The 23,719-nt window shown below is 40.7% G+C and overlaps 1 protein-coding gene and 1 pseudogene across 1 annotated transcript in view; both read right to left on the bottom strand.

Moving 5' to 3' along the window:
- LOC110174250 (mannosyl-oligosaccharide 1,2-alpha-mannosidase IA) overlaps nucleotides 1-23,719 on the bottom strand; it is a 363,419-nt gene that overhangs the window by 222,536 nt on the left and 117,164 nt on the right. The gene's annotated exons all lie outside the window — the stretch shown is intronic.
- On the bottom strand, nucleotides 2,915-3,032 carry LOC129411935 (5S ribosomal RNA; annotated as a pseudogene).

Below are 23,719 nucleotides of genomic sequence, written 5' to 3'. Positions count from 1 at the left end.
AAGTTCTGAAATTTGATTCTTATCTTACATACACTGTTTGCATAGCTAGGCTGGTGCCACCTAGTGCATCTCAATTTAATTTCTCTCCAGCGATTAGGTCAGGAATCAAAATACACTAGACGGCTTACAAGAACCCCAAAGTGCGAGTCTGGGCACGGGCCAATCAGCGAAGAGCCATATATTCAGTGTTGTCAACGATTCCTGAGATCGAGGATTTAAAGCCGGAACAAAGAGAATATTTGGTGAATTTTATCAAGGGGAAAGACGTTATTACCCTTCTTCCTAAGGGATTTGGGAAAAGCTTAATATACATTAATAAATATGACCAAATAGCAGTGATTGGATAAATAAAACAAAACTACTGTTTGCATGTTGCATTCTGTTTAAAAGTTTAACAGAGTCCTATTTCTAAAATTTAAATCACGAAATCTAATTGAATCGCAATGCCTGTCACAAAAATTACAATTAAATATTTGTCCTAAATCGTTAAGCCCTAATGAGAAGATCCACTAATTAAATGACATCAACCCTCTACAAGTGGTAAAGCGGTATGACCATCAGTACTATTCATTACCAACGCCCAAATACTACCATAAAACTACTTCAATTTGCTTTAATTAAAGTCAAAACCAAGAGGCACTCAAAGCCAACAAAAGCCCAGGAATACAAATAGCAGGCTGAGTAGTATTTGTTTTTAAATAGTAGAGTGTCCTTGCAGATAAGAGATTAGAAATTCAGCTGTAGGTCTTTTGAAAGATATCCACAAAAAGCTGCTGTCGACATGTTTGGGGGAGCACAAAATTTATGTGAGAGCAGATGTGCGAAGTGCCCTTGTGTGAAAGCAGTATCCTTGCTTACATAAGTGAATCTGCTTGGCGCAATTGAATGTAGTATAGCACCATGTCCTTCAAGGCTATGGGTGTGTTGTTCTTTTCTTTTGTTTCAAACTGTTTTTGGTTTTGTTAATTGAAAAAAGAAAAAGAGAAAAAGAAAATAGACGGTACAATCTGTTGCTGTTTTTTCTCCCAATATCAGTCACAACTTTAACATCTGTTGTTGGCATGTTTAAGGAAACACACCAGTTCTATCAAACCATACTTAGAGGTCCTGTGTTAAGTGAAAGTGACTCTTGAGAGCTTTAAGTCGTTTTATAATGTTGTTACCGCATCAAAAACATATCTGGAGTTGCGCTCTGTTTCATTCACACATGTTTGCGTAATCCTGCAATTATCAGTCATGTCATGAAGCTTTAACACCTAGCTTTTTATCTTTTATGTACCAGAGATTCCAATTCCAGGTCTGAAATTATCCAGATGATTCCAGTGAAGGTGTATGAAGTTATGGTAATATGAAGTAATATTCACTGTAATATTTTTAGAAATCAACAGGGAGCATTCAAGCAAAAATGACAAATCTCTGGCAAATTGTAGTTGTTGTTTTTTTCAGTAAAGGTCCAAACATAATTACGCAGACTTATATCATGTCCAATGTTCAGAAATGGGGCTGAGTCAGTAGTGTGTCATTGTAGGATTACTCAACTCTAAGAAGATCAACACACAGATGAAGAAAAGCATCTGATATGAGAAACAATCGAAACTCAAGGCTTCTCTGGGGCAGTGATGTAAGAAAGAGATAACAAGGCTCTTCCAAAGTAAAGGCACTGGTTCACGAGAAGAGAGAGCATAATGAAGACTGGCTAGAGGCACAGATCTCACTATGATGTTACGATGTTAGTGAGAGATAATAGTTCCTCTCGATGGACTTCTGAAATATCTGGCCTGCAGATGTTCATAATCGTCCAATTCAACCGAAAAAGGAAGCCACCTCCGCAAGCGTTTAAATCTGCAGGAGTCCGGCATCATTGGCCAAAAAAATATCATACGAAAATATTTGCAGCCCTTTGAACCTCAGTTTTCTTCCATTTTTATTGTCAGTTTATTGCTCAGACGCCAAAGGGAGGTAGTTGTGTTGATGACTTTTGGGTGGAATTTCAGTTGTTCACACAAGTTTGGGAGGAAAAGCTGTAGGCGGGCCTGTATTCCAAAAGTAAGATTCAAATGAGTAAGTTGAGTTCACGCTTTTGTGGCTGCGGAGGGTGCTGGGAGCTCACATTCTGTTTTAGAGCTAATGAGCTAACAGTGTGGGCTGCTATACTAGAGAAAATATGCATATTTCTGAACCCAATGACCCCTACGAGAGAAATATACACAACAGCAGCTTTACAATTTGTAGCCTTTTCTGGATATAACTAATTCAATCTGAACTTTTTTGAGCTTTTTGCAGTGTTATAATGTTGTTCTCTCATCCAAAACAAACCTAAAGAAGTCATATGTCATCCAAGCATGTTTGAGTAATTTAGTGATCTTTCCCAGGCCCAGTTTAACTTACGGTTAGCTGTGCAATGATTCTAATGTGATGTCCAGTTGTTTCATTAGCAGGATGTAAACTGACTGTAACATGATAGCGCTCTGAAAGGGGAGTTATTTAGCTGAATACATATATTTCTGAACTCAGTGATCCTAACCGAGTGAGATATACACAGATTAAACAGCAGCTTTACAATTTGTAGCGTTTTTGTATAAGACTGAACATAACTGAACTTTCTTGAGCTTTTCACCGTGTTATAATAAGTCTTTATTTATATATAGCACTTTTCACAGACAGACTTGTCACAAAGATGCTTTGCACAGCATTATTCAGCATTATTCATTCACTCTATACCAGGTGATGGTAAGCTACTATTGTAGCCACAGCTGCCCTGGGGCAGACTGACAGAGGCGCAGCTGCCATGCCAATCGGCGCCATCAGTCCCTCCAACCACCACCATCACTCACGCACACACCACTTTCATACTAGGCAATGTGGGTGAAGTGTCTTGCCTAAGGACACAATGACAGTTATTCCCACTGGCACCCCACTGTGACACCTGATTTTCCCAGTGGTCTCCCATCCAAGTACTAACCAGGCCCGGCCTTGCTTAGCTTCTGAGATCTGATGGGATCAGGCTTTTACAAGCCGGTATTGCCACCATAATGTTCTTCCCTAATCAAAAACATGCCTAAAGAAGTCATATGTCATCCAAGCATTTGAGTAATTTAGAGATCTTTCCCAGGCCCAGTTTAACTTACGGTTAGCTGTGTAATGATTCTAATGTGATGTCCAGTAGTTTCATTAGCGGGATGTAAGATGATAGTAAAATGATAGCACTCTGAAAGGGGAGTGATTTAGCTGAATACACATATTTTTTTAACTCAGAGCCCCAACTGAGTGAGATATACACAGATTAAACAGCAGGTCCAGCAATTTGTAGCTTTTTCCGGATAACTAATTAGTGTACGGGCACAGCACAGCCGTCACCCGTGTGTGGGTTTCTTCTAAGAATCCTGGCGTGAAAAGCTCTGATGACCAAGTGTTGAAAAAGATGCTGCAGATCACATATGTGCTTTTTACACATGGAGAAGAAAACCTTCAAAACCTTGTTTCAACACAAGAACAGGACGTGACAGAACACACTGAGCTGGCACAGAGTGGTATGGTGTTCTTAGCCATGTCCTTCTTTTGAAATCAGTGGGTTATCAAGACAAAGGATCTTACTTTGATTCAACCTGCAATGTCCGTTATGTATGTTTTTTTTTTTTATTTGAGAGAACATGTACAACAATGAACATTTTTATTTAGTTATTTTTGGATGTATTTATTTATTTATCACAAGATTTGGAATATTCAAACGGCTCTACAGGCACTTTACTCAAGTCAATGTTATGATTCTGTTGCTATTAAAGCTACTATTTTTATCCCAGGAGATGGCAAATGTGAAACCTGTTCCTCCCCTCCCTTGGCCTTTGTTCAGACTCTATGTTCTGTGCTCTGTTCTTCTTCAATCAGACCAAAGCTGGCACACAATCAGACAGAAGTAACATAACTAGTATCTATGTAGTAGAAGTATGGGAATACAACAGGGGTGGGTTAGCCAATCTCATGACAGATGGTAGCTTTAACACCTGTCAGCTTTTGTTTGTCACTTACAGCCATGTGTTAAAAGTGCTATTTTACTTAATCGATTATTAGGCTGTCTAAATCTCCAAAGCTCAAAGTGTTCTGTTCCACCTTGTGATGTCATGAAGAGGTCGTTTTCAAGTGAACAGCTACCGTTTATCTTTTATTTAATAGCAAATGGTAATTCCAGGACTAGAATTATCTAAAATATTCTAGTGAATATGTATGCAGTGGAGCACTTCCTGTATCACCAAATGACATCACAAAGTGGAACAGAGTGTTTTCTGTGCAGGGTTTGTGTGTCAAACATGTGTAAATGAAACAAAACACAACTCTGGGAATGCTTTTGATGATGAAACAACATTATAACATAGAATAAATAGTGTAATATGGGCCCTTTAAATTGAAGTGTTTTTGAACCATTCTTTGTTAAGCATTTGTTATATTGTTGTGGTGTAATAACCTACACCATAACTTGTATTTGAAAAAGTGTTCAAAGAAACTTTACTTGTTAACATAACTCTGAGGCCACCATACTTGTTGTAATTCTTGAGTTTGCGCTGCTAACCCGGTGTGCTGACATTAAAGCTGGACAAAAATCAATATCGTGACACAGTCTCACATCACAAGTATTCCTACAGGTCCACAGCAGAAAACCGAGGCAGACCTTGATACAGCATCACACCAAAGCAAACCCACATACGGCACATATGTCAGGAGGATCAGCTGCTTCAGGCAAAATAGGGAAGTTTCAGAACAGTTGCTTTTGTTGTATATCAGTGTAGCATAACAGATCCTCAGGGCACGAATGTGACTAACAATATAGTGACAGATGGTTGCTACTACAAGGATAAAAATAACTTTGCATGTTTCTTAAAGAGGAGGTATTATGCTAAATCGACTTTTTTGAGCTTTCTACCACGTTATAGTGTTGTTCCCTCATCATAAACATACCCAAAGAGGTTTTAGATATCGTCAATGCATGTTTGAGTAATTTAGTGATCTGTCCTTGGCTCAATTCAGACTCTGCGTACAATTAGCAGTGAGATTCCATCCAATGCTCCGCCCACAAGCCTTCATCACCCATGCTCCCACACGGCAATGCTCCATAAATATACAAAAGCGTGGCACAAAACAATACAATACAACTTCACAAACCTGATGTGATGTGCAAAAGTTTGATTAGAGGGATGTACGCCAATTGTAATGTGATACCGCTCTGAAGGGGTGTGACTTAGTGCTGGGAGCTAAAGAAGGGTGGACTCAAAGTCACAAAAAACAAGTAAACTTATTATACATGTTCAGATGTTGTTTTCAGTGGATACAGCATTTTTAAAAACAATAAAATCAAATATGAGAATTCAGCCAAAACGTATTACACATTATTAAAGGTGCACTGTGTAACTTTTTGGCTGGAGGGCCATCACCTGCTTGTTTCTATGGATATGTCATTGCTAGGGATGTAATGATATCCAACTCTCTCGGTACGATATTATCATGATATGCATCTCACGGTATGATATTTACTGCGATATTTTGGAGAGGCTGATATAATTGTAGATAATAAACATATTTCTTAATGTTGTCTGCACTGAAATTAATCATGGGATATGTAGTTTTTGATGTTTAAAAGCTGTTGCTACTATAGATCCATGCATTTAAACAAAGGAACTTGTAATTCGATATATTGTGACAGCCCATTGACACTGACATTAAATGACGACATTGACGTTAAACAGCTCTACGTTGCATTTATTCAATTTCATGTAATGTTATAGCTCAAAAATACCTAAAAAAAACAGGACTGTGAGCAGGGTCGCCTCTCCACAGATCTAACCTGTAACTTGGTCTGGTTTGGTCTCCATGGAGATAGAAACATTTAATATCATACTATGAAACATTCAAGACAAAGCAATAACATCACCATGGAGAAAAGCATTTGACGGACCCTTCATCAGAAAAGTTACACAATTCACTTGTCACACATGATACATTGTCTTCATAAGTAGACCACGACTATCAGCTAAACACATGCTTTTCTTTAACAGTATCTTTTCTTTTGATAAAATCATAAACGATGCATCTTGTGCCTTCTCTGTCATCATTATTAGTTTGTATGACCATAAACGTAAATCAAAAAATCCTTAAATTTTTCTCGTTCGCATTTTGCTTATTTTGATATGATTATAAACAATAAACTTCTGTGCCTTCTTTATCATTATTATCAGTTTGTACTAGTGCCTCCGCTCAATTTCATTTCTCTCAATACACTAGATGGTTTAAGAAGAACCCTGGAAGTGCGAATCTATTCTGTGTTGGCAACGATTTGCAAGATCAAGGATTTAAGGCTGGAACAGAGAGAATGTTTGGTGAATTTTATCAAGGGGAAAGACGTTATTGCCCTTCTTCCTACGGGATTCGGGAAAAGCTTAATATACCAGTCAGCCCCATTAGCGGCGCATTACGTACGTCACGACCAAATGGCAGCAACTGGTTAAATTTTTTTAAATCTAATGCTGCGAGGTCAGACGGTTTCCACAAAGTGAAACCGGCTGATGAATCAGGTTAAGTTTGTAAGATCATAGTACTGAAATTCATTTTACTATATGTAAATATTTGTAAAGTTCTGTGATCAATCTACTTAAGAAACCACATATTTTTTGAAACTATGTCATGAACAGGGGTGGGTTAATATAAGTTTTTCTTCTTCCCACTCCTTTTTGCGAAATGTGCTTTTCTGTTGTTTACAATGTATGTGTAATATGTGTATGATTATTGTTCGTCTCTTGGCACAAACTCGAAATAAAAAAAACAAATCAATGAGTCAGTCAAGGTCTATATTTCAGTTTGTACAACTCTAGGCAACAAGAGTCTACTATAACTAAAAAAAGTTGGAAAAAAAGTTGAGCTATGGCCATGAATTGATCACCACAGTTACCGGCGAAATATTTCAGTTTCTCAACCAACTCAGTAAAATGACACCAACCCCACAAGCAAAAGTCAGTTTTACATATTCAAACAGAACCTTTACACTTAGGTTATCTCACGCCCACAAATCACATGCCCACTCGAAAACACAAGTACAGTATAAACCTTGTCAGCCGCAGTACTTTTCTATTACACCACTGTTCATTTTATGCCCTCCTATAAATATACAGAAGGCACAGCTGAAAGAGCACTTGACACGCCCCGCCCCAGTTGTACGGAAATGCAGTTGTTATATTTGCTTGCCACAATGAAGCGCCCCTTTAATGTGAGGCTGCTTCAGGAGGATCATGGGTAATAAATCACCTCGGCAGCGTGGCGTGGCGGCGTGAAAACTAACAATGTGCTGAGTCATCACCTGAGAACGAAGGGGGGACCTTTGGCACCGAAAATACCGAATCAGCTCCCTCCTGAACTTCCCACCTTTAACGCGCACGTCTTTCTCCAAACTTTCACAATGAGAGCTGCTCCACTCCAGCCATTCCCAGCCTATTATGAAGCTACAGAAGTCAAGGGAAGTCTTACCCTGAGTCAGCAGTAAAAACAGGGCAACCAATTAAAGGTGCATTGTGTAACTTTTCCACTGGAGGGTCTCTCAAAGGTTTTTTCCATGTAGATGTTATTGCTTTGTCTGGAATGTTCCACAGTATGAAAATAAACAGCTCTACCTTACATTTATTCAGAGGCGGTGCTACCATTAGGCAAAAGTAGACAGTCGCTTAGGGCCCCTGAACCTGGAGGGGCCCCCAAACAATTGCGCTGGCCATTACCACTAATGGTCGAAGCCTCCTTGAACCGTCACCTTATCGTGGTGGAGGGGTTTGAGTGCCCGAATGATCCCGGGAGCTATGTTGTCGGGGGCTTCATGCCCCTGGTAGGGTCACCCAAGGCAAACAGGTCCGGGGGGACGGGTCAGACGAAGAACGGTTCAGAAGCCCCTATGATGAGTGTACGAGCAAGGCCAGTTACGTCGCCCGGATTGGCGTCACCGGGGCCTCACCCTGGAGCCAGGCCTGGGGTGGGTGCTCGCCAGCGAGCGCCTGGTGGCCGAGCCTCCCCCCACGGGGCTCGGCCGGGCTCAGCCCGAAGGAGCGACGTGGGGCCGTCCTCACGTGGGCCCACCACCCGCAGGAGGATCCATATGGGGCCGGTGCAGAGAGATCTGGGCAGCAGTCGACGGCGGGGGCCTCGGCGACCGGATCTCCGGACATGGAGACTAGCTCTGGGGACATGGAATGTCACCTCGCTGGGGGGAAGGAGCCTGAGCTTGTGCGGGAGGTTGAGCGTTACCGACTAGATATAGTCGGCCTCACCTCCACGCACAGTTTGGGCTCTGGAACCCAACTCCTTGAGAGGGGCTGGACTCTCCATTTCTCTGGCGTTGGCCGCGGGGAGCGGCGGGCTGGTGTGGGCCTGCTCATTGCCCCACAGCTCAGCCGCTGTGTGTTGGAGTTCACCCCGGTGAACGAGAGGGTCGCGTCCCTGCGCCTTCGGGTCGGGGACAGGTCTCTCACTGTGGTGTCGGCCTACGGGCCGAACAGCAGTGCTGAGTACCCGGCCTTCTTGGAGTCCTTGGGAGGGGTACTAGACAGTGCACCGACCGGGGACTCCGTTGTTCTCCTGGGGGATTTCAACGCCCACGTGGGCAACGACAGTGACACTTGGAGAGGGGTGATTGGGAGGAACGGCCTCCCCGATCTGAACCCGAGTGGTGTTTTGTTATTGGACTTCTGTGCTAGTCACAGTTTGTCCATAACAAACACCATGTTCGAGCACAAGGGTGTCCATAAGTGCACGTGGCACCAGGACACCCTAGGCCGGAGGTCGATGATCGACTTTGTCGTCGTGTCATCTGATCTCCGGCCGCGTGTCTTGGACACTCGGGTGAAGAGAGGGGCTGAGCTGTCAACTGATCACCACCTGGTCGTGAGTTGGGTTCGCTGGCGGAGGAGGAAGCCGGAAAGACCTGGCAGACCCAAGCGTGTAGTGAGGGTCTGTTGGGAACGTCTGGCGGAGCCCTCTGTCAGAGGGACCTTCAACTCGCACCTCCGGGAGGACTTCTCCCGGATTCCGGGGGAGGCTGGAGATATGGAGTCCGAGTGGGCTTCATTCTCGGCCTCTATTGTCAATGCAGCTGCTCGGAGCTGTGGGCGTAAGGTCTGTGGTGCCTGTCGCGGCGGCAACCCCAGAACCCGGTGGTGGACACCGGAAGTAAGGGATGCTGTCAAGCTGAAGAAGGAGTCCTATCGGGCCTTGCTGGCTCGGGGGACTCCTGAGGCAGCTGACGGGTACCGGCGGGCCAAGCGTGCTGCAGCCCGTGTGGTCGCGGAGGCAAAAACTCGAGCTGGGAGGAGTTCGGGGAGGCCATGGAGAAGGACTATCGGACGGCCTCAAAGAGATTCTGGCAAACCGTCCGGCGCCTCAGGAGGGGAAAGCAGTTCTTCACCAACACTGTTTACAGTGCGGGGGGAGAGCTGTTGACCTCGACTGGGGACGTTGTCCGGCGGTGGAAGGAGTACTTTGAGGATCTCCTCAATCCCACCGTCACGTCCTCCGAGGAGGAGGCCGAGGCTGGGGACTCAGAGGCGGACTCATCCATCACCCTGGCCGAAGTCACTGAGGTGGTTGGCAAGCTCCTTGGTGGCAAGGCTCCGGGGTTGGATGAGATCCGTCCTGAGTACCTGAAGTCTCTGGATGTTGTGGGGCTGTCTTGGCTGACACGCCTCTTCAACATCGCGTGGCGGTCGGGGACAGTACCTCTGGACTGGCAAACCGGGGTGGTGGTCCCTCTGTATAAGAAGGGGACCGGAGGGTGTGTTCCAACTATAGGGGGATCACACTTCTCAGCCTTCCCGGTAAGGTCTATGCCAGGGTACTGGAGAGGAGAATCCGGCCGATAGTCGAACCTCGGATTCAGGAGGAGCAGTGTGGTTTTCGTCCTGGCCGTGGAACACTGGACCAGCTCTACACTCTCCATAGGGTGCTCGAGGGTTCATGGGAGTTTGCCCAACCAGTCCACATGTGTTTTGTGGATCTGGAGAAGGCATTCGACCGTGTCCCTCGTGGCGTCCTGTGGGGGGTGCTCTGGGAGTATGGGGTCCGGGGCCCTTTGCTAAGGGCTGTCCGGTCCCTGTATGACCGGAGCAGGAGCTGTGTTCGCATTGCCGGCAGTAAGTCAGACCTGTTCCCGGTGCATGTTGGACTCCGCCAGGGCTGCCCTTTGTCACCGGTTCTGTTCATTGTATTTATGGACAGAATTTCTAGGCGCAGTCAGGGGCCGGAGGGGGTCCGGTTTGGGGACCACAGGATTTCATCTCTGCTGTTTGCGGACGATGTTGTCCTGTTGGCTTCATCGAACCAGGACCTGCAATGTGCACTGGGGCGGTTTGCAGCCGAGTGTGAAGCGGCTGGGATGAAGATCAGCTCTTCCAAGTCCGAGGCCATGGTTCTCGACCGGAAAAAGGTGGCTTGCCCTCTCCGGGTGGGTGGGGAGTCTTTGCCTCAAGTGGAGGAGTTCAAGTATCTCGGGGTCTTGTTCACGAGTGAGGGAAGGACGGAACGTGAGATTGACAGGCGGATCGGTGCAGCTTCGGCAGTGATGCGGTCGCTGTATCGGACCGTTGTGGTGAAGAGGGAGCTGAGTCGAAAGGCGAAGCTCTCGATTTACCGGTCAGTCTTTGTTCCTACTCTCACCTATGGCCATGAGCTCTGGGTAGTGACCGAAAGGACGAGATCGCGGATACAAGCGCTCGAAATGAGTTTCCTCCGCAGGGTGGCTGGGCGCTCCCTTAGAGATAGGGTGAGGAGCTCAGTCACACGGGAGGAGCTCGGAGTAGAGCCGCTGCTCCTCCACGTCGAGAGGAGCCAGTTGAGGTGGCTCGGGCATCTGTTCCGGATGCCTCCTGGGCGCCTCCCTCGGGAGGTGTTCCGGGCATGTCCCGCCGGGAGGAGGCCCCGGGGAAGACCCAGGACACGCTGGAGGGACTATGTCTCTCGGCTGGCCTGGGAACGCCTCGGGGTCCCCCCGGAGGAGCTGGAGGACGTGTCTGGGGTGAAGGAAGTCTGGGAGTCCCTGCTTAGGCTGCTCCCCGCGACCCGGCCCCGGATAAGCGGACGAAAATGGATGGATGGATGGTCGAAGCCTCAGACCAGTTAGATTTTCTCTCAATATGACATTAAATGAGAGTAGTTTACTTTTGAAAAAACACCATCAAAATAGGATCTGATTGTCAAATCTATTATAACTGTTAAAGCATCCCCCCTTTCACATTAGAAAGGATTAGTCGGCTTGACCCAGATTGTAACATAATCATAGCTTTATCATATAGAATGGATGTAAACAAAAATGTAATTGTACTAGCAAAAAAATTAAACTACAACCAAACTAATAAGACAAGTTTCCAATCAACCCTAAGAGATGCGCGGGTCTCAAGAACAGTGGGAAAATTGTGTTGAAACAATAAATATTAAAAAAAATAATAATAATAAATAAATAAATAAAAGCCAAACAAACAACAAAACAGTGCATTATAGCGAGTGCCCCAAACTCAAGTTCGCCTAGGACCCCCCCCCCAAACAGATGATTTTATAGCTCGAAAAGACCTAGAAAAACAAACATTCTGACAGTGAGCAGGGTCGTCTCTCCACAGATTTGACCAGTAACTTGGTCTGTTTGGTCTCCATGAAGATAGAAAGACTTAATATTCCAGACAGAGCAACAACATCTCCATGGAGAAAAGCATTTCATGGACTCCCCACTAGAAAAGTTACACAATTCTGGCTTAATTTGGTGGGATTATAACTACGGTAAATATAAATTATAGTTTTACACCAATCAAGAAGCAGTTTGCGAAGAAAATCTGAAAAATATGTAGAAAATTATAGAAAGTAGAGTTAAAGAGTTCTAAACCTACCGATGAGGTCACTCTAGGGAAACTTCTATTCAAAATTTTTTTCACTTAAGAAACCATTTCTTTCTGATACTTTAAACATGATTTCAACAAAATAAAGGTGTCTTCTTATGTGTATTTGTCAGATAATCATTTCTGTGTACACTGGAGAAGTTTTGCTAACTAACAGTTATAGAATTCCCGAGTGTGATGTCACAATTTCCAACCAGGAAGTAAAATTTTAAACCTAAAAATTGCCAAATTGGGAAAATGAGCGTGAATGTTTTAGCAAAAATCAAAAAGGTGCTTGATGCTTTGCCTGAAATGTTCCACAGAACCTTTAAACTTGTCTATGTTGTATTTATTCATTTAGATGTGTTTTTATTGTTTAAAAAATAAGCAGGGTCACCTTTCCACAGATTTGAGGCGTAACCTGGCTTTTTTTTTTGGTTTCTTTGGAGATAGATAAGTTTAATGCAATACTATGGAACATTTTGGACAAAGCAATAGCATCTTCCATGGAGACAAGGCAGTAATGGACATCCCACCAGAAAGGTTACACAGTGCAGCTTTAAATATGATGACCTTAAGTGTGTTTTAGTCAAATGAGTAGTAAAACCTGTCATAAGAATGTTAAAGGTACTTTCCAAAACACTTTCCACTGTGATAAAGGTCTGGGAAATACGACAGTGAGGGACAGAATAATGAACTTCAATATCTGCTAAAGGCGTGCTGAACATGTTCCAATTAGCCTAAAATGTGTTTCACAGATGAATCTAATGTTTGAATAACTTGCATTAATAAATGAAGACTTCCTCTCATAATAAAGTCGCTTGCTCTGTTCTGAAATCCACTGTAATTTCCTGTCAACACAAGCCTCTGTCTGTTTAGATCCACAAACACAAACCCAGCTGCCAAATATATAATTTAGTCAAAACATAGCTTAAAGTAATACCGACACCTGGATTTATGCATTAGGCTGTAGAGAAGGCTCCCTCTAAATGCTGTTTGAAGATAATATCCAGAGAATTAGCTTCAGTGGTGCTTATCTGATGTGATCTATGATACATTTTCCCTGCTACTTATCAGCACTCTTTTTAAAGACACCGCATAACAGCGTCTATTAGATAAATAACATTTCAATTATAGTCTCACAGTTAAATCCACAGCAGCATGCGCACTTATGTATTTGGCTGAATTCTTCTTCAATCCTGGCAGATGTCGTCTTAGCGTTAAATCGGACCATTAGGGGAGTCATATGGTCTGTGCCAAGTCCTCCCTGTTGTAGCTCCCACTGGTGGTTTGAGAAAGTGCTCCAAAGAAGCATGAAAGATTCATGCCAACACACAGTCACCACACACAGACTATTAAAACAGCTGCAGGTTTTCAATTTTTAGACAAGTACGAGAACTGTTCTAGTGGAGGTTCTGTCATCTGCTTTTTTCTATGGATACTGTATGTCATTGCTCTGCCAGGAATGTTCTGCAGTATGACATTAAATTAAATTAAATTTTTCATCTATTCAATTGCAGGTGGTTATATAGCTGAGAAACACCTAGAAAAACAGGCACTTTGACTGTGATTTTGGTTGCCTCTCCACAGATCTGAGCAGTTACTTAGTCTGGTGTGGTCTCCATGAAGATAGACATGTTTAATACCTAAAAAAATAAAAAGAAATTAGCACCACGTGTTACTGAATTTGGTCAATCATTATGGCAATGTGTGTAGTTAGAAAGTAAGTAAACACTAGCACTAAATGTATATTTAAAGGTCCTATATTACGCAAAATTATTGATTCTTGTGAGCTTTTAGCCATTTTAAAAAGGCTCAAACCTCCTCAAAAAAACAAACCATTTTTGTTTCATTCACATATGTTTGAGTTTTATCATTAATTTGTTTACATCTCCAAAGCTCCAAATTCTCTGTTCCATCTTGTGATGACATCAAGCTGTAGTTTTCAAGTTAACAGCTACATTTTACCTTTAGTTCAATAGTACTGGTAATTCCTGAGCTGATATTATCTAAATGATTCTAATGAAGGTGTATGGAGTTTAATAACACAGTGCCACATGACATCACAAGATGGAACAGACTGTTTTCTGTTTGAGAAAAGGACTCAGTTTAAATATGCAGGGTTTGTGTGTTAAACATGTGTGAATGAAGCAAAACACAACTCCAGGTATGTTTGTGATGAGGAAACAACATTAAAAGTCACTAGAAAATCGACTTCCTGATGGCACTATATGAAAAAAAAAAAGCTCAAACAAGAGAACTCATGTATTTAGTATTTAATTAGAATGTGGAGTGTCATTAAGATAGTGTACACAAAACTATGATGATCTCTAACATATTCCACTAAAATGGTTGCAGTTTCAAGCCTCGTATCAGATCCTCAAAATACTTTATTTTTACCCAGTGACATCGTGTGAGGTTAAATAGGGTTTGAGAAATCCACAACGGAAACAGAACAGAAAAATCTCATTAAAACGCAATGATAAATATTCAAATCCAACAGCTTTAACCAAAAAGCTCTTCTTGTCTAAAGCTAATTAAGGATATGAACTGCAGTCTCTGGTGGCAAAGTCTTTTTTATCTAACACCTCCAACCCAGAGACTATTAAGGAGTAAAGTGAGTAGTTTTTCACCAGCTGATTTTACTTACGCAATACATGAACTGCCTACTCTGACCAGCCAGTCCCTTCTATATTTTGATTGAATCCAGAAGAGACTGGAACCCCACATTTTCTTTGTGTATTTCTGGGGTCCCTTCTATAAGATAAGGTCACTTCTGGGGAGCTACCTTTTCCAAGACTTCCATAGTATTGTATGAACTATTTTAAATGTTTGTATGTTTTGTAAATAAATAAACAAATAAATAAAATAAAAAATAAACAATAGAGTGTGAAAGACATCCATCCAAACTTGAGATGATCCAACCACAGCTGCTAATTTGGTTCAAATGTGGAAGATGTATGTCGGGATGTAACAATAACCAAAATATTGTGATATCGTATCGTCAGAAGTCTCAACAATATCGTGGGCTGTTACAATATATCAAAATTACAAGTTTCTTTGCCTAAATGCATGGTTTTATAGTAGCAACAGCTTATGAACATTGGAAACTACATATCCCATGATTCATTTCAGTGCAGACAACATGAAGAGATATGTTTTTTACTTGAATTTTTGGGATTATGATGAAAATAAATCACACCAAAACCTTGTCAAGGTATTTTAAAAGCAAAAATGTGTCCTATCTACAGTTATATTAGCCTCTCCAAAATATCGCAATAAATATCATACCGTGAGATTTATATCGTGATAATACCGCACCGAGAGATTCGGATATCGTTACATCTCTACCTCTATATATACCTGAGATAATTAGTACTTTGACACTTTGATTTTTGATTCTCTAAAAGTTCATGCTGTTTCTCAATCTTCTGTTTTTTTTTTTTTTTTTTCCTTGTTCACCGGTAAGCAGTCATGTTTGTTTTTTTGACGCATCTCTCTGATTGGTTAATCCACATGTTAATCACGTCCTCGGAAATCACGGAGACAGGATACAGCTCCAGTTCCACTCGTCTTTGGCTGCGTCTCATTTCCCTTTCCTCGCTTCCTTCCCTTTGATTCCTCTCCTCGGATTCCGCAGCAAATGGGTGAGGACGTCCCGCCCACAGAGGAGACACAAAGCAGAGAGGATATAAACTCCTCACTGAGACCAATAAAGTTTAATTATTTTCTCTGATGTCTGTCTCCTGAAGCCTCCCTCATGTTTACTCTTTCCTTCCGTGGTTTTCTTTGGGACACCGCTTAATATGACGCATTTGATTGGCAGCTGAAAAACGGAGGATCAAGGAGAAGTAAGCGAGGAAAGAGAATTGTGAAGCGGCCTTTGTAAAGTTCTGTCAAAGTGTGCTGTTCTGACTGGTCTAGTAATGAAAAACCAAGACGCGGAGATACGTTTAGCACTCACCGTTAGCGTATTCCAAAGGGGGACAGTGTTCCGGAGACTTGAGTGACAACTTGACTGAAACAAGGGATTAACACTTCAAACTGTGCAGCTCTTTCTTTCAAACATTCATTGCATTACATTTCAGAGTGATGCTTGTCTCCTCAACAGCTCTCAAGGCTCAAATAGCTTCCCTTCCTCCTGTGGATCACTCAGCGGGTGCAATCAATAGAACAGAGCAGTCAAGAACGAAGAGTTGGAAGCCACGTTTTTCCTTTGTCTTTGTATCGTACAGGTATTTCTCCAACAACAGCGCAAGAAAACGCGACACTCGTTCTAAGTAAGATTCCGAAAAATATGGTCAAATTTGGAAAACGAGTGAACAGTCATTTCATCTTTGCACTGTTTTTCTTAACGACCTCTTGTATATAGTTGAGATATTTATAAGACTTATTTTCTATTTTATTTTTACTTGTACATATACATTTATATAATTATGCCTTATGCCACTCTTTTGATATTTATGCTACTTATATGGAATTTATTATTGCCATTTATATTTTTTACTCTTTGTTAGTGACGTGTGAATAAAATTGTGAGTAAGTCTAAAGTCAAACTTGTAAAAATTGTAAATTAAAGTTCAAATCAAATTTCAAAAAATCAAAAACAATACGAGTTTAAAACATCAAAGAAAACACTGTCATAGAATTATATACGAGAGTTTTGTTAATAACATTTGTGTGAACAGACAACAGAGTCCGTCAAGAAGGAAGCAAAGTTTTCAGGAGAGCTTTCACAAAGTTTTCCTATATCTTTGTGTTGCAGGTCTTTCTCCACCTACATCACAAGAAACTGCGCCATTCTTTCTGAGTAACAAGCGTCCGAAAAAGATTGCTGGGTTGATGGGCGGTGATTGTATGTTGGACGGCATAAGTACCGTCCATTACTGACATTTCCTGTATTATTAGAAAGTGTGAGGGAGGAGGAAAAGGTGCCGGAGGAAGGACAAGAGCAGAAGTCATTTGTCAGAGAAAAATTGGCAATCTGAGTGGGCTCGCCTGGGGACAAAGTTTGACTGGGAGAGAGCGCGGATCATGGCAAGTGGCCTACCATGCTTATTAGATACAAGTCCCCAGTGTGACAAACGCTAGACACTGCTACAGTCAGGGGAAATGTGAGAGAGAGCTGACAGGAGCAAGTCCAACAAATACAGCAAAGACGGAGAAGTCATGATGGTGCAAAACTGTAATTTGTACAGTTTCTAGAGATGCACTGATTCTACTTTTCCAGTTCTGATACTCATTCTGATACTGTAACTTGAAGTGTCTGACAATACTCACATTTACTTCCTTAAATCATGTTAGAATGTTGTTGCAACCCCAAAAACATACTTGGAGTTGCGTTTTCTTTTAGATGTTTGAGTAACCCTTTATAGTTTTTATTCGGTCATTTTGCAGCACTACAAAGCAAAACAAAACAAACAGGCTACAACCCCATGAATCATGAGTATTTATAAAGTATTTATAAAGCCTAACCCTTTTAAATGATGAAAGAATTCCAAAAAAACAAAGGCATCGTATGAAAAGCAAGTTCGCATTTACAATTTCACTTACGACTTACTGTATATAAGAGACAAAATATAAAAAAACAAACAAAACTGAATGCATAATTCATTCATTCCAGAGCCCAATATCTTTCAAAAGATAATGCTTTATACTGTTTTTTTAAAGGCTTCTACAGTGTTTAAAATCATCATTTAAAATCATCCCTCAGATTGTTCCATATACTAACCCCCCCTAACAGAAGAACTATCACTTTTTTTGTTTTTGTTGTTTTTTAGTTCTTATCTTCATTTCAAGATTCCAGTTTTGTTTTCATTTATGGTCATACTAACTAATAATAATGATAAAGAAGGCACAAAATGTATAGTTTATTTATAGTTTATTTATCATTCAAAATAAAAGGTAATGTTAAAGAAAATGTATGTTTAGTTAAAACCTGGAACAGTCTTCCTGAACATGTGAGACAGGCCTCTACTTTGACGCTGTTTAAATCCAGACTCAAAACATTTCTGTGCATATAACTGAAAGGTTTTCATTCCGCACTCTTCTCTCTAATTTATGTCTCTCTTTGTTAATTTTAATCTTTATTATTTATGTTTTGATTTGTTTTTATTATGATTTTAATGTATTTCTTATTCTGTAAAGCACTTTGAATTACTTTGTGTACGCATTGTGCTATACAAATAAACTTGCCTTGCCTTAATAGTCGTGGTTTACTTGTGAAGACAATATATCTACTGCAGTCTTCTAGGTATTTCTATAAGATGTGATAATTAATTTAATAATTTTATTATTTTTTAGTCTGTCTACATCTCCAAAGCTCAAAATGCTCTGTTCCACCTTGTGATGTCATGAAGCAGTATTTTGGTTTTGTCTCCATGAAGATAGAAAAGTTTAATACCGTACCGTCAAAAATTCCAGACAAAGCGATAACATCTCCATGGAGAAAAGCATTTGATGGACCGTTCACCAGAAAAGTTACAAAGTGCACCTTTAAGTTAACATAAGGTGCGTTTTACCTTTAGTTCAGTAGAGATTGACAATTCCAAAACTGAAATTATCCAAAAGATTCTAGTGAAAGTGTGTGGAGTCTAAAAACACAGTGGAGCACTTCCTGTATTACCACATGATGTCACAAGGTAGAACATAGTGTTTTCCATCTGAGAGAAGAACTCCTCCAAAATATGCAGGGTTTGTGCGAGTGAAACAAAACACAACTTCAGGTCTGCTTTTGATGAGGAAACAACAATAGTGTAATACGTGCCCTTTAAACTAAAACAAAATAAGCCAAAACTGAACTTAGAACAACAGCATTTTTCATAATGAGGGTAAAACAAGAACGCTGTCCATCATCATGATTAAAGACAGAAAACATCTCTTTGACTGGCTGAAGCATTGCCCACTGCCACTGCACTGAGGGTGATTTGTTGTGGATTTCGCTGTGGTAAACAGATGTTAGCTCGGCTCTTATGAATGTGGATCAGGAAGCGCTCCTTTATTGTGTGAGCATTCAAATGGGATCTTTTCTGAGCTGGAATTTCATTAAAGTGAGAGAATGGGGCTGTCAAAGAATCGTGGAGAGGTGACTGATGCGTCCCCACTTCCTCGAAGGCAAAGAAAATTCATAACTTTGGTCCAACCTGCATTCCAAAAACGCATGTTGCATTCTAAAGCTGTCAGGAAGTGATAATGAATTAAAGAAATGCTCAAGCTCTAGCGCGGGTACTTGTGCTTATCTCACACGTGAAGTCTACAGGCCCAGTTATTAAATTAGAATTTGGGGAGGTTGCTTTCAGGGCTTTGCTATAATGGAAGACCAGACTCCAATGGTGTATCAGTTTTATTAAGTACATCTTCTATGATTTATGAAGGCACAAGGACATCGCTGAGGCTGTATGCTCCCAAAACAGGCCTCGGGCAATTTGGGAGGAAATTCTAAAAAGCACCCAGTAAGCGATGTCATTAATTTAATCTCACGACGCTGCATCAAAATAATATAATTAGGACGAACAACAAAGTGCGTGCAGATCACTCTTATCAACAGAAATGCATTTCGTTAATTGGTTCCCAGGGCATTTGAATGAAAAACATGCGAAACCAATTCCTCAGTGAAAACAGGCTGGGTGTATTGATTTGAAACCCATAATAACTCTCATATATAATTCTGGGCTGTGGCAGGCTGATAAACTTTGAGTGAAAAGCCTACTGTTTATTTACCCCCTTCTCACAATATGGAATTTATAGCTGCTTAAAAATGCTCTGGAAAATGGAATTAGAATCTTCATTTCACAACTTAAGTCACCGATGACAGTTTAGACTACTCATTTTAATAAATCGTGCTTTAAATTCTGGTGGAGATGGTATTGCTTTGTCTGGAGTGTTTCATAGTATGATATTAAACCTTTTTATTATATCTCCATGGAGACCAAACCGGACCAAGTTACAGGTCAGATCTGTGGAGAGGCGAACCATAAGAAGTCAGAATAGCTGTTTTTCTAGGTATTTTTGCGCTATAAAGCCACTTGTAATTGAATGAATGTAAGGTAGAGCTATTTAATATCATACTGTGGAACATTCCAGACAGAGCAATGGCATATCCACAGAAACAAGAAGGTGACGGACCACCATCCAAAAAGTTACACAGTAGGACTGAACAATCTATCGTTTTGGACTGAAAATCGGAATCTCAGACAACATGATTTTGGCCACGTTTCTTTGCAGTGCTCCTCACTGACCCAGATTTTGTTTCGTCAGCTATTTTCACACATGTAAGCATCATCAACATCCCTCTGTCACATGAAGAACACTCATATTCCACTGAGTCGAGTCCTTTAGTCTGACAGAAGCTGACCTCATCAGTGCACAAGGAGCAAGCTGTTTTTTTTTCAGCGTTTATAGTTTATGCAAATTAGTCATGTGGTTTTAAGTTTTGTTTCTGTAAAATGTAAATAAATGTGCACAAAGCTGCATTAAACACATTATAATCTCACACGGGCTGATGTGGCTCTATAGTGGTTATGGTTTACATGTTGTAAAGTTGAGTTTATTTATGCAGATTAGTAATAGTAATAATGATGATAATTTTAATATAAAAACGTTAAAGATCAATCGAAGACCTTAGGTTAGGTGAGGTTAGGTTACTTTATTCGTACCCGTAGGTAAATTTGTTTTGCAGATTTGAGAGACACGTCCCACGTTTAGACCTGGTTTAGTCCTGGTTCAGTCCTGGGATCAGTCCAGTTTCAGTCCTGGTTTAGTCTTGGTTTAGACCTGGTTTAGTCTTGGTTTAGTCCTGGTTTAGTCCTGGTTTAGTCCTGGGATCAGTCCGGTTTTTGTTTAGTCCTGGTTTAGTCCTGTTTCAGTCCTGGTTTAGTTAGTCTGGTTTAGTCTGTTTAGTCCTGGTTTATTCTTGAGTTAGTCCTGTTTAGTCCTGTTTCAGTCCTGGTTTAGTCCTCCTGGTTCAGTCCTGGGATCAGTCCAGTTTTAGTCCTGGTTTAGTCCTGGTTTAGTCCTGTTTCAGTCCTGTTTCAGTCCTGGTTTTTGTCCTGGTTTAGTCCTGGTTCAGTCCTCATGGTTCAGTCCTGGGCTCAGTCCGGTTTTAGTCCTAGTTTAGTCCTGGTTCAGTCCATATGCGGCGTAAAAGTCCATGTAACCTGAACCTGTGGTGTCACCTACTGTCTCCATAGAGATGAATAAGTATAATGCCAAAGTTTGGAACATTCCAGACCAAATCTCCATGGAGAGAAGCAGGCGACGGACCCTCCACTAGAGAAATGACACACTGCACATTCAAGATGATTATATTTTGCACAAAAATATAAAATAAAAAATCACTCTCATTTGCCTATAACGTACACAGAAATCATCATCTGACAAATACACATAAGAAAACGATGAAATCATGTTTGAAGTATCAGAAAAAAAATTGTTTGTATGTATTAACTGTTTCTAACTTCATGAAGATCATCCCAGACCAAGTTACAGGTCAGATCTATGGAGAGGCAACCTCACTCACAGTCAGAATGTCTGTTTTTCTAGGTATTTTGAGCTATAAACCCACCCGTAATTCAATAAATATAAGGTAAAGCTGTTTAATGTCATACTGTGGAACACTCCAGGCAGAGCAATCAGACATATCCACAGAAACACGAAGGTGACAATTGCGGGCTATATTTTCTGCTGCTGTACACATAATGACCGAGCTCGCTATACTGTGACACATGTGGCTGTATAATACTTTATAGACCATTTGTTTTTATTGATACAAATGGCTACTGCGATGGCATATTCTCACTGATTTATCTGTATTTTTAACAGTTCTCCCTTCTTCAAAGCCAATGCAGTATAAGCAGATATCTGACCTGATCAAATTATCTTTTCAATTGTTTTTGTTTTTGGCAGAATGCATTCGGGATCCTGGAGATTTAGTGACGATTTACGTGAAATGGAGCTGTGCAGCCAAAGGGATGTCATTGTATATTTTGGTTATTACTTTTTAAAACAAAAGTTATCTAGGCGGGTACTCTTCTATTTCTGTGGTAGGATTATATTCCCATTCAAACAGAAGAACATTTGATTTGGTAAGCCTTCACTCCCGGCTTATGTTTCAATAAATGTTACTGCAGATATCAGCGATCAATAATCCCCAGAGCCTTTATGAAACACGTCAATGCTTTCTCTTCACTCTCCTGATGTAATTTGGTCTGGAGCATTTAATATTCCCATAATGCATCAGGCTGTGTCCAGGGGTTAGAGCAATGATGGTTTAAAAACATGTTAGTGGTCCCATGTTATGTTATGTTAAACTCCATGCACTTTCACTTGAATAGTTTGGATAATTTCAGATCTGGAATTGCCAATCTCTACTAAACAAAATGTAAAAGTTCGCTGTTAACATGAAAACTACCGCTTCATGACATCACAAGGTGGAACAGAGCATTTTGAGCTTTGGAGAAGTAGACAGACTAATAAAAAAAAGGATTACTCAAACATGTGTGAATGAAACGAAAACAAATCCTCAGATGTTTTTGATGGTGTAATACAGGGCCTTTAAGAGTACTACATGTTGTCATTGGAATGAAATAGACTAAACTCTGAGTGGATTTTTTTCTATTTTTGTATGTTGTTTGAAGCATTTTTTCAGCTGCTCTATCTGCTCTATCTGCTGCTGCTTATTTGTCCCATTTGTACATTCCTAAAGCATCACAGGCTGATTGGGCTGAAAATATCTATTCTGAATACTCCTTTTTGTATGTAATTGTATTCCAGTACAGATATTCTTTTTAGGGGTCCAGAACTGGATCCTCTTCCTATTCATTTTTATTAATAGGCTTCTTGCCCCAGGCCCCCAAATTTCTGTTAACAGCCTGTTTTGGTGGTATTTGTTAGAACACAGTTTCTTTCCAAAAAGGAACACATGATGGTACTTGCAATGCAATTTTGGCATCAATGAGAAAAAAAAAAAGAAAACACAGCTCTCGCAGTGAATGCAGGTGTGATTTTCTGTCTCTAATTCGACATTAGTTAATGCATAAACAACAAAAGCAAAGCTGTTTGTAATTATGCATCATGGTTTTTCACTACAATATCTTTAGTTGTAGTTTTATTCAGTCATTTTGCAGCACTACAAAATAAAACAAAACAAAACAGACTACAACCCCATGGATCATGACCAAAAGGGTTTAGGCTGAAGTAAAAAGTATTTATAATGCCTACTACCCCTTTTAAACAATGACAGAATTCCAAGAAAAAAAGGCATTGTATGAACATCAAGTTTGAATTTAGAATTTCACTTACGACAATATATATAAGACACAAAATATAAATTAAAACCAACTAAATTGAATGCATAATTCATTCATTCTAGAGCTCTATATCTATCAAAACATAATGCTTTATACTCTTTTTTTTAAAGGCTTCTACATAATTATGCCTTATTTGACACCAGTCTCTTGCTATTTTTGCTACTTATTTCAATTTATTATTATCATTTACATTTTTACTATTTGTTATTATATTACATTGTGATGTGTGAGCTTCTGTGTCCAAGAAATTTCCCTTGTGGATCAATAAAGTTAAGAATTCAGAATACAGTACTTTGATTTGACCATTCCATCACAAAATACATTTTAAATCAGGTATTCAGTATTCTGTGACTAAATAAAGTTTCAGAATTTTCTTCCCATCACTGTTTTTAAGGTGCTGATTGGCAGATACGCAATCAAATCCCAAAAGTCAAATCAACGCAAGAATTTCTGTCTTCACCGTGGAATGTCCATTTCAAATAGCGTTCTGGCTATTTTTCAGCTTCTTATCTGTGTGAAGATGGTACAAAC

Source organism: Boleophthalmus pectinirostris, unplaced genomic scaffold, assembly GCF_026225935.1.
Source record: "Boleophthalmus pectinirostris isolate CB_2022bp ecotype Guang Dong unplaced genomic scaffold, ASM2622593v1 HiC_scaffold_6, whole genome shotgun sequence".
In the NCBI taxonomy this organism is placed as follows: Eukaryota; Metazoa; Chordata; class Actinopteri; order Gobiiformes; family Gobiidae; genus Boleophthalmus; species Boleophthalmus pectinirostris.
Note: the sequence above shows the minus strand (reverse complement) of the source record. Positions and strands in the feature narration are given on the sequence as shown.